Here is a 12,001-nt window from a genome sequence, read left to right on the forward strand (position 1 = left end):
CAAAAAACACCTGCTTAAAAGATCTAAAACAAATGTCCCTGAGGAATGTAAGGTGGGAGTACTGTAATTACCTAACGTTACATTATTATTTTCCATAACAATTTAGCCCCCTCCACAATATTAACCCGACGTTAAAACAGAACTAGCTATTTATTTATTAGCAATTGCCGAATCATGTAACATTAGCTTAATGCTAAAAAGCCAGGTTACTATCACATTCTGTAAAAGACAAATAATTTCATGTAGGCTAACGTTACCTACCTGCTACCTCTATCTTTTTCTCGTTTCTCCTCCTCTTCTTTTCTATTTTTTCTTCCCTGGGCACCTGACAGTTTTGGCCGTTTTGACATCTTGTGTTGATTTTTTGATGTGGTAAGAGTCATGATACGGGAAGGGAGGGGCGCACCGTGCGGGGGGATGGGGGCGGCGTAATGTTGTAACAAATAATATTTATATTAAAGAGGCTTTACTTTGCATTTTAATTAACGTGGGATTATTTTTTGTATTTAGAAATAATAGTACCAACTTTTTTTTTTTTTTTTTCTCCAACATTTGTGGCACTGGCGTGGCGCCCCCTGATGGACGGCGCCCTTAGCATTTGCCTATACGGCCTATGCCACGGGCCGGCCCTGGTTGCCAATCAACCTATCCCCAGGTGCATGTCTTAAAAAAAAAAAAAAATCATAATTAAAGACAAAAGTATTTTTTTATTTACTTTCCCTAAATGTCTAGAAGTATTTATATTCTCTTCATGTCATTATTCTCCTTCCAGCACTGTTGTTTTAGGTTATAGAGTTTTTATCCAATCAGAATTCAGCTCGCTTATGTTGCCATGCTGTACTAAATCTGCCAGACGCCTTCAGATTCAGCAGTGCTGGCGTCCTTCGTTTAAAACTAAAATGTAATAAGAGGATTATTTATTATTATTATTATTATAAATAAAATAAATTGTCATTGATATTTTATTTATATTATTATATTATATTATTATTTATATATAAGATTATTAAATAAGAGGATCAATATGCATCTGATACTGTATCAATATTACCGATAGGAGATCAATATGCATCTGATACTGTATCAATATTACCGATAAGCGATCAATATGCATATGATACTGTATCAATATTACCAATAAGAAGATCAATATGCATCTGATACTGTATTCATATGACCGATAAGAGGATCAATACTCATGTTATACTGTATCAATATTACTAATAAAATGATCAACATGCATCTGATACTGTATCAATATAACCGATAAGAAGATCAATACTGTATCAATATTACCGATAAGAGGATCAATATGCATCTGATACTGTATTAATGTTACCGATAAGAGGATCAATATGCATCTGATACTGTATCAATACAACCGATAAGAGGATCAATATGAATCTGATACTGTAACAATATTACCAGTAAGAGGATCAATATGCATGTGATACTGTAACAATATTACCAGTAAGAGGATCAATATGCATGTGATACTGCATCAATATTAGCGGTAAGAGGATCAATACTGTATCAATATAACCGATAAGAGGATCAATATGCATCTGATACTGTAACAATATTACCAGTAAAAGGATCAATATGCATATAATACTGTTTCAAAATGACTAATTAGAGGATCAATATGCATATGATACGGTTTCAAAATTACTAATTAGAGGATCAATATGCATATGATACTGTTTCAAAATTACTAATTAGAGGATCAATATGCATATGATACGGTTTCAAAATTACTAATTAGAGGATCAATATGCATATGATACTGTTTCAAAATTACCAATAAGAGGATCAGAACTCACTTGCAGGTGTGTTTGATGAGAAAGACATTGAAGGTGTTAAATATAGATGAGTCACAGTAGATAGTGAAACCATTAGACAACATAACCTCGAGACTGTCTCCCACATTCACTTCCATCAAAGTGCTGTTGCTACCGCTGCCGTAGTAACACTGTGGTCATCCTGTCTTTGTCCTTCTTCTTACCGTAGTAACACTGTGACCATCTTGTCTTTGACCTTCTTCTTGCCATAGTAACACTGTGACCATCTTGTCTTTGTCCTTCTTCTTGCCGTAGTAACACTGTGACCATCTTGTCTTTGTCCTTCTTCTTGCTGTAGTAATACTGTGACCATCTTGTCTTTGTCCTTCTTCTTGCCGTAATAACTCTGTGACCATCTTGTCTTTGACCTTCTTCTTGCCGTAGTAACACTGTGACCATCTTGTCTTTGTCCTTCTTACCGTAGTAACACTGTGGCCATCTTGGCTTTGTCCTTCTTGCTGTAGTAACACTGTGGTCATCCTGTCTTTGTCCTTCTTCTTGTCGTAGTAACACTGTGGTCATCCTGTCTTTGTCTTACCGTAGTAACACTGTGACCATCTTGTCTTTGACCTTCTTCTTGCCGTAGTAACACTGTGACCATCTTGTCTTTGTCCTTCTTCTTGCTGTAGTAATACTGTGACCATCTTGTCTTTGACCTTCTTCTTGCCGTAGTAACACTGTGACCATCTTGTCTTTGTCCTTCTTACCGTAGTAACACTGTGACCATCTTGTCTTTGTCCTTCTTGCTGTAGTAACACTGTGGTCATCCTGTCTTTGTCCTTCTTCTTGTCGTAGTAACACTGTGGTCATCCTGTCTTTGTCCTTCTTCTTACCGTAGTAACACTGTGACCATCTTGTCTTTGACCTTCTTCTTGCCATAGTAACACTGTGACCATCTTGTCTTTGTCCTTCTTCTTGCTGTAGTAATACTGTGACCATCTTGTCTTTGTCCTTCTTCTTGCCGTAATAACTCTGTGACCATCTTGTCTTTGACCTTCTTCTTGCCGTAGTAACACTGTGACCATCTTGTCTTTGTCCTTCTTACCGTAGTAACACTGTGACCATCTTGTCTTTGTCCTTCTTGCTGTAGTAACACTGTGGTCATCCTGTCTTTGTCCTTCTTCTTGCCGTAGTAACACTGTGATCATCTTGTCTTTGACCTTCCTGCCGTAGTAACACTGTGGTCATCTTGTCTTTGACCTTCTTCTTGCCGTAGTAACACTGTGACCATCTTGTCTTTGTCCTTCTTTTGCTGTAGTAACACTGTGGTCATCTTGTCTTTGTCCTTCTTCTTGCCGTAGTAACACTGTGACCATCTTGTCTTTGACCTTCTTCTTGCTGTAGTAACACTGTGACCATCTTGTCTTTGACCTTCTTCTTGCTGTAGTAACACTGTGACCATCTTGTCTTTGACCTTCTTCTTACCGTAGTAACACTGTGACCATCTTGTCTTTGACCTTCTTCTTGCCGTAGTAACACTGTGACCATCTTGTCTTTGTCCTTCTTCTTGCCGTAGTAACACTGTGGTCATCTTGTCTTTGTCCTTCTTCTTGCCGTAGTAACACTGTGACCATCTTGTCTTTGTCCTTCTTCTTGCTGTAGTAACACTGTGGTCATCCTGTCTTTGTCCTTCTTCTTGCCGTAGTAACACTGTGACCATCTTGTCTTTGTCCTTCTTCTTGCTGTAGTAACACTGTGGTCATCCTGTCTTTGTCCTTCTTCTTGCCGTAGTAACACTGTGACCATCTTGTCTTTGTCCTTCTTCTTGCCGTAGTAACACTGTGACCATCTTGTCTTTGTCCTTCTTCTTGTCGTAGTAACACTGTGACCATCTTGTCTTTGACCTTCTTCTTGCCGTAGTAACACTGTGGTCATCTTGTCTTTGTCCTTCTTCTTGCTGTAGTAACACTGTGACCATCTTGTCTTTGTCCTTCTTGCCATAGTAACACTGTGACCATCTTGTCTTTGTCCTTCTTCTTGCCGTAGTAACACTGTGACCATCTTGTCTTTGTCCTTCCTCTTGCCGTAGTAACACTGTGACCATCTTGTCTTTGTCCTTCTTCAACACACATGCGTACAGGCTAGAAGATGTTTTGCCACAGGTGAGGGTGACAAAGTAAATTCCCTTGATGGGGGCTGTGAAAACACCTGCAGGAGGACCATTATGCATTGTTAGTGGAGTTAGTGCCCCCTAGTGGTGCTGATTCAAAGAGCTGGGTCTTGTGTTTTAATAACAGCTGGTACTTGTGATCGCCTTTTATTTGCAGCTAAAAGTGACATGGCACAACGACATCCGCGGTACAGAGCCCACATAAGGGCAAGGAAAAACTCACAACCCAGTGGGATGTCGATGTGAATGACTATGAGAAACCTTGGAGAGGACCGCATATGTGGGTGACCCCCCCGCAAACCCTCTGTAGGGGAGACCGGATGCAATGGACGTCGAGTGGGTCTGACATAATATTGTGAAAGTCCAGTCCATAGTGGATCTAACATAATAGTGAGAGTCCAGTCCATAGTGGATCTAACATAATATTGTAAAAGTCCAGTCCATAGTGGATCTAACATAATATTGTAAAAGTCCAGTCCATAGTGGATCTAACATAATAGTGAGAGTCCAGTCCATAGTGGATCTAACATAATAGTGAGAGTCCAGTCCATAGTGGGGCCAGCAAAAGACCATCTCAAGCGGAGACGGGTCAGCAGCGCAGAGATGTCCACAAACGATGCACGGGTCCCGACTCTGGACAGCCAGCACTTCATCCATGGCCACCGGACCTGTGTCCCCCCCCCCTCCACAAGGGAGAGGGGGACAGAAAAGAAATGGCAGATCAACTGGTCTAAAAAGGGGGTCTATTTTAAGGATAGAGTATACAAATGAGTTTTAAGATGGGACTTAAATGCTTCTGAGGTAGCATCTCCAACTGTTACAGGTAGGGCATTCCAGAGTACTGAAGCAAGTCCGTTTTTTTTTTAATTTTTCGTAAGGGTCCCCCCTCAGGACATTTTAGCGAAAAAAAGTTTTCCAAAAAAATAAATTTTCCAGAAAAAAATGCATTTTCTGGTTTTGTCGGGACTCCTGATGACGTTTTGAGACATCTCCTACAACTACAGCACCAGAATTGTGCTGCTGAAGCAAGTCCGTTTTTTTGAATTTTTCGGAAGGGTCCCCCTTACAACATTTTAGCAAAAAAAAGTTTTCCAAAAAATGCATTTTCTGCCATTTTCGGGTTTTGTCGGGACTCCTGATGACGTTTTGAGACATCTCCTACAACTACAGCATCCGAATTAAGCTGCTGAAGCAAGTCCGTTTTTTTGAATTTTTTTTGCGGAAAAAAGTTTTCCCAAAAAAATGCATTTTCGGCCATTTTCGGGTTTTGTCGGGACTCCTGATGACGTTTTGAGACATCTCCTACAACTACAGCACCAGTATTGTGCTGCTGAAGCAAGTCTGTTTTTTGAATTTTTTTTTGTGAAAAAAAGTTTTCCCAAAAAAAGCATTTTATGCCATTTTTAAATTTTGTCGGGACTCCTGATGACGTTTTAAGACATCTCCTACAACTACAGCACCAGAATTGTGCTGCTAAAGCAAGTCCGTTTTTTGGAATTTTTACGACAGGGTCCCCCCTTACGACATTTTAGCAAAAAATGTTTTTCGTAAAATATGCATTTTCTTACATTTTTAGTTTTTTTCAGGACTCCTGATGACGTTTTGAGACATCTCCTACAACTACAGCACCAGAATTATGCTGCTGAAGCAAGTCCGTTTTTTGGAATTTTTACGACAGGGTCCCCCCTTACGACATTTTAGCAAAAAATGTTTTCCGTAAAATATGCATTTTCTTACATTTACGGGTTTAGTCGGGACTCCTGATGACGTTTTGAGACATCTCCTACAACTACAGCACCAGAATTGTGCTGCTGAAGCAGGTCTGTTTTTTGGAATTTTTACGACAGGGTCCCCCCTTACGACATTTTAGCAAAAAATGTTTTCCGTAAAATATGCATTTTCTTACATTTACGGGTTTAGTCGGGACTCCTGATGACGTTTTGAGACATCTCCTACAACTACAGCACCAGAATTGTGCTGCTAAAGCAAGTCCGTTTTTTGGAATTTTTACGACAAGGTCCCCCCTTACGACATTTTAGCAAAAATTTTGTTTCGTAAAATATGCATTTTCTTACATTTTCTTACATTCACAGGTTTAGTCGGGACTCCTGATGACGTTTTGAGACATCTCCTACAACTACAGCACCAGTATTGTGCTGCTGAAGCAAGTCTGTTTTTTGAATTTTTTTTTGTAAAAAAAAAGTTTTCCCAAAAAAAGCATTTTATGCCATTTTTAGGTTTTGTAGGGACTCCTGATGACGTTTTGAGACATCTCCTACAACTACAGCACCAGAATTGTGCTGCTGAAGCAAGTCCGTTTTTTGGCATTTTTACGACAGGGTCCCCCCTTACGACATTTTAGCAAAAAATGTTTTTCTTAAAAAATGCATTTTCTTACATTTTCTTACATTTACGGGTTTAGTCGGGACTCCTGATGACGTTTTGAGACATCTCCTACAACTACAGCACCAGAATTGTGCTGCTGAAGCATGTCCGTTTTTTGGAAAAAAATTTTGTAAAATAAAAGTTTTCCCAAAAAAAGCATTTTATGCCATTTTTAGGTTTTGTAGGGTCTCCTGATGACGTTTTAAGACATCTCCTACAACTACAGCACCAGAATTGTGCTGCTGAAGCAAGTCAGTTTTTTGGAATTTTTACGACAGGGTCCCCCCTTACGACATTTTAGCAAAAAATGTTTTTCGTAAAAAATGCATTTTCTTACATTTTCTTACATTTACGGGTTTAGTCGGGACTCCTGATGACGTTTTGAGACATCTCCTACAACTACAGCACCAGAATTGTGCTGCTGAAGCAAGTCTGTTTTTTGAAAATTTTTTTGTAAAAAAAAAGTTTTCCCAAAAAAAGTATTTTATGCCATTTTTAGGTTTTGTAGGGACTCCTGATGAAGTTTTGAGACATCTCCTACAACTACAACACCAGAATTGTACTGCTGAAGCAAGTCCGTTTTTTGGCATTTTTACGACAGGGTCCCCCCTTACGACATTTTAGCAAAAAATGTTTTCCGTAAAAAATGCATTTTCTTACATTTTCTTACATTTACGGGTTTAGTCGGGACTCCTGATGACGTTTTGAGACATCTCCTACAACTACAGCACCAGAATTGTGCTGCTGAAGCAAGTCCGTTTTTTGGAATTTTTTTTTGTAAAAAAAAAGTTTTCCCAAAAAAAGCATTTTATGCCATTTTTAGGTTTTGTATGGACTCCTGATGACGTTTTGAGACATTTCCTACAACTACAGCACCAGAATTGTACTGCTGAAGCAAGTCGGTTTTTTGGCATTTTTACGACAGGGTCCCCCCTTACGACGTTTTAGCAAAAAAAATTTTTCGTAAAAAATGCATTTTCTTACATTTAGGGGTTTAGTCGGGACTCCTGATGACGTTTTGAGACATCTCCTACAACTACAGCACCAGAATTGTGCTGCTGAAGCAAGTCTGATTTTTGAATTTTTTTTTGTAAAAAAAAAGTTTTCCCAAAAAAAGCATTTTATGCCATTTTTAGGTTTTGTAGGGACTCCTGATGACGTTTTGAGACATCTCCTACAACTACAGCACCAGAATTGTACTGCTGAAGCAAGTCCGTTTTTTGGCATTTTTACGACAGGGTCCCCCCTTACGACATTTTAGCAAAAAATGTTTTTCGTAAAAAATGCATTTTCTTACATTTTCTTACATTTACGGGTTTAGTCGGGACTCCTGATGACGTTTTGAGACATCTCCTACAACTACAGCACCAGAATTGTGCTGCTGAAGCATGTCCGTTTTTTGGAAAAAAATTTTGTAAAAAAAAAGTTTTCCCAAAAAAAGCATTTTATGCCATTTTTAGGTTTTGTAGGGACTCCCGATGACGTTTTGAGACATCTCCTACAACTACAGCACCAGAATTGTACTGCTGAAGCAAGTCGGTTTTTTGGCATTTTTACGACAGGGTCCCCCCTTACGACATTTTAGCAAAAAATGTTTTTCGTAAAAAATGCATTTTCTTACATTTCCTTACATTTACGGGTTTAGTCGGGACTCCTGATGACGTTTTGAGACATCTCCTACAACTACAGCACCAGAATTGTGCTGCTGAAGCAAGTCTGTTTTTTGAATTTTTTTTTGTAAAAAAAAAGTTTTCCCAAAAAAAGCATTTCATGCCATTTTTAGGTTTTGTAGGGACTCCTGATGACGTTTTGAGACATCTCCTACAACTACAGCACCAGAATTGTACTGCTGAAGCAAGTCAGTTTTTTGGCATTTTTACGACAGGTTCCCCCCTTACGACATTTTAGCAAAACATGTTTTTCGTAAAAAATGCATTTTCTTACATTTTCTTACATTTACGGGTTTAGTCGGGACTCCTGATGACGTTTTGAGACATCTCCTACAACTACAGCACCAGAATTGTGCTGCTGAAGCAAGTCTGTTTTTTGAATTTTTTTTTGTAAAAAAAAAGTTTTCCCAAAAAAAGCATTTTATGCCATTTTTAGGTTTTGTAGGGACTCCTGATGACGTTTTAAGACATCTCCTACGACTACAGCACCAGAATTGTGCTGCTGAAGCAAGTCAGTTTTTTGGAATTTTTACGACAGGGTCCCCCCTTACGACATTTTAGCAAAAAATGTTTTTCGTAAAAAATGCATTTTCTTACATTTTCTTACATTCACGGGTTTAGTCGGGACTCCTGATGACGTTTTGAGACATCTCCTACAACTACAGCACCAGAATTGTGCTGCTGAAGCAAGTCCGTTTTTTGAAAAATTTTTTTGTAAAAAAAAAGTTTTCCCAAAAAAAGCATTTTATGCCATTTTTAGGTTTTGTAGGGACTCCTGATGATGTTTTGAGACATCTCCTACAACTACAGCACCAGAATTGTACTGCTGAAGCAAGTCCGTTTTTTGGCATTTTTACGACAGGGTCCCCCCTTACGACATTTTAGCAAAAAATGTTTTTCGTAAAAAATGCATTTTCTTACATTTTCTTACATTCACGGGTTAAGTCGGGACTCCTGATGACGTTTTGAGACATCTCCTACAACTACAGCACCAGAATTGTGCTGCTGAAGCAAGTCCGTTTTTTGGAATTTTTTTTTGTAAAAAAAAAGTTTTCCCAAAAAAAGCATTTTATGCCATTTTTAGGTTTTGTAGGGACTCCTGATGATGTTTTGAGACATCTCCTACAACTACAGCACCAGAATTGTGCTGCTGAAGCAAGTCTGTTTTTTGAAAAAAATTTTGTAAAAAAAAAGTTTTCCCAAAAAAAGCATTTTATGCCATTTTTAGGTTTTGTAGGGACTCCTGATGACGTTTTGAGACATCTCCTACAACTACAGCACCAGAATTGTGCTGCTGAAGCAAGTCAGTTTTTTGGAATTTTTACGACAGGGTCCCCCCTTACGACATTTTAGCAAAAAATGTTTTTCGTAAAAAATGCATTTTCTTACATTTACGGGTTTAGTCGGGACTCCTGATGACGTTTTGAGACATCTCCTACAACTACAGCACCAGAATTGTGCTGCTGAAGCAAGTCAGTTTTTTGGAATTTTTACGACAGGGTACCCCCTTACGACATTTTAGCAAAAAATGTTTTTCGTAAAAAATGCATTTTCTTACATTTTCTTACATTTACGGGTTTAGTCGGGACTCCTGATGACGTTTTGAGACATCTCCTACAACTACAGCACCAGAATTGTGCTGCTGAAGCAAGTCTGTTTTTTGAAAAATTTTTTGTAAAAAATTTTTTTCCCAAAAAAAGCATTTTATGCCATTTTTAGGTTTTGTAGGGACTCCTGATGACGTTTTGAGACATCTCCTACAACTACAACACCAGAATTGTACTGCTGAAGCAAGTCCGTTTTTTGGCATTTTTACGACAGGGTCCCCCCTTACGACATTTTAGCAAAAAATGTTTTTCGTAAAAAATGCATTTTCTTACATTTAGGGGTTTAGTCGGGACTCCTGATGACGTTTTGAGACATCTCCTACAACTACAGCACCAGAATTGTGCTGCTGAAGCAAGTCTGTTTTTTGAAAAAAAATTTGTAAAAAAAAAGTTTTCCCAAAAAAAGCATTTTATGCCATTTTTAGGTTTTGTAGGGTCTCCTGATGACGTTTTAAGACATCTCCTACAACTACAGCACCAGAATTGTGCTGCTGAAGCAAGTCAGTTTTTTGGAATTTTTACGACAGGGTCCCCCCTTACGACATTTTAGCAAAAAATGTTTTTCGTAAAAAATGCATTTTCTTACATTTATGGGTTTAGTCGGGACTCCTGATGACGTTTTGAGACATCTCCTACAACTACAGCACCAGAATTGTGCTGCTGAAGCAAGTCAGTTTTTTGGAATTTTTACGACAGGGTCCCCCCTTACGACATTTTAGCAAAAAATGTTTTTCGTAAAAAATGCATTTTCTTACATTTTCTTACATTTACGGGTTTAGTCGGGACTCCTGATGACGTTTTGAGACATCTCCTACAACTACAGCACCAGAATTGTGCTGCTGAAGCAAGTCTGTTTTTTGAAAAAATTTTTGTAAAAAAAAAGTTTTCCCAAAAAAAGCATTTTATGCCATTTTTAGGTTTTGTAGGGACTCCTGATGACGTTTTGAGACATCTCCTACAACTACAACACCAGAATTGTACTGCTGAAGCAAGTCCGTTTTTTGGCATTTTTACGACAGGGTCCCCCCTTACGACATTTTAGCAAAAAATGTTTTTCGTAAAAAATGCATTTTCTTACATTTACGGGTTTAGTCGGGACTCCTGATGACGTTTTGAGACATCTCCTACAACTACAGCACCAGAATTGTGCTGCTGAAGCAAGTCAGTTTTTTGGAATTTTTACGACAGGGTACCCCCTTACGACATTTTAGCAAAAAATGTTTTTCGTAAAAAATGCATTTTCTTACATTTTCTTACATTTACGGGTTTAGTCGGGACTCCTGATGACGTTTTGAGACATCTCCTACAACTACAGCACCAGAATTGTGCTGCTGAAGCAAGTCTGTTTTTTGAAAAAATTTTTGTAAAAAAAAAGTTTTCCCAAAAAAAGCATTTTATGCCATTTTTAGGTTTTGTAGGGACTCCTGATGACGTTTTGAGACATCTCCTACAACTACAACACCAGAATTGTACTGCTGAAGCAAGTCCGTTTTTTGGCATTTTTACGACAGGGTCCCCCCTTACGACATTTTAGCAAAAAATGTTTTTCGTAAAAAATGCATTTTCTTACATTTTCTTACATTTACGGGTTTAGTCGGGACTCCTGATGACGTTTTGAGACATCTCCTACAACTACAGCACCAGAATTGTGCTGCTGAAGCAAGTCTGTTTTTTGAATTTTTTTTTGTAAAAAAAAAGTTTTCCCAAAAAAAGCATTTTATGCTATTTTTAGGTTTTGTAGGGACTCCTGATGACGTTTTGAGACATCTCCTACAACTACAGCACCAGAATTGTGCTGCTGAAGCAAGTCAGTTTTTTGGAATTTTTACGACAGGGTCGACATTTTAGCAAAAAATGTTTTTCGTGAAAAATGCATTTTCTTACATTTACGGGTTTAGTCGGGACTCCTGATGACGTTTTGAGACATCTCCTACAACTACAGCACCAGAATTGTGCTGCTGAAGCAAGTCCGTTTTTTGGAATTTTTTTTTGTAAAAAAAAAAGTTTTCCCAAAAAAAGCATTTTATGCCATTTTTAGGTTTTGTAGGGACTCCTGATGACGTTTTGAGACATTTCCTACAACTACAGCACCAGAATTGTACTGCTGAAGCAAGTCCGTTTTTTGGCATTTTTACGCCCCCCCTTACGACATTTTAGCAAAAAATGTTTTTCTTAAAAAATGCATTTTCTTACATTTTCTTACATTTACGGGTTTAGTCGGGACTCCTGATGACGTTTTGAGACATCTCCTACAACTACAGCACCAGAATTGTGCTGCTGAAGCATGTCCGTTTTTTGGAAAAAAAATTTGTAAAAAAAAAGTTTTCCCAAAAAAAGCATTTTATGCCATTTTTAGGTTTTGTAGGGACTCCTGATGACGTTTTGAGA

At 38.3% G+C, this 12,001-nt stretch overlaps 1 long non-coding RNA gene across 2 annotated transcripts in view; it reads right to left on the reverse strand.

The window, feature by feature from the left end:
• Positions 1-1,770: 1,770 nt before the first annotated feature.
• Positions 1,771-12,001, reverse strand: part of LOC133645317 (uncharacterized) — a 111,626-nt gene continuing 101,395 nt past the window's right edge. For both annotated transcript variants that reach the window (XR_009824979.1, XR_009824978.1), the window contains exon 5: positions 1,771-3,989. This is a non-coding gene — a long non-coding RNA (uncharacterized LOC133645317). The remainder of the gene's footprint in view (positions 3,990-12,001) is intronic.

This window comes from Entelurus aequoreus, unplaced genomic scaffold (genome assembly GCF_033978785.1).
Source record: "Entelurus aequoreus isolate RoL-2023_Sb unplaced genomic scaffold, RoL_Eaeq_v1.1 HiC_scaffold_37, whole genome shotgun sequence".
Lineage (NCBI taxonomy): Eukaryota > Metazoa > Chordata > Actinopteri > Syngnathiformes > Syngnathidae > Entelurus > Entelurus aequoreus.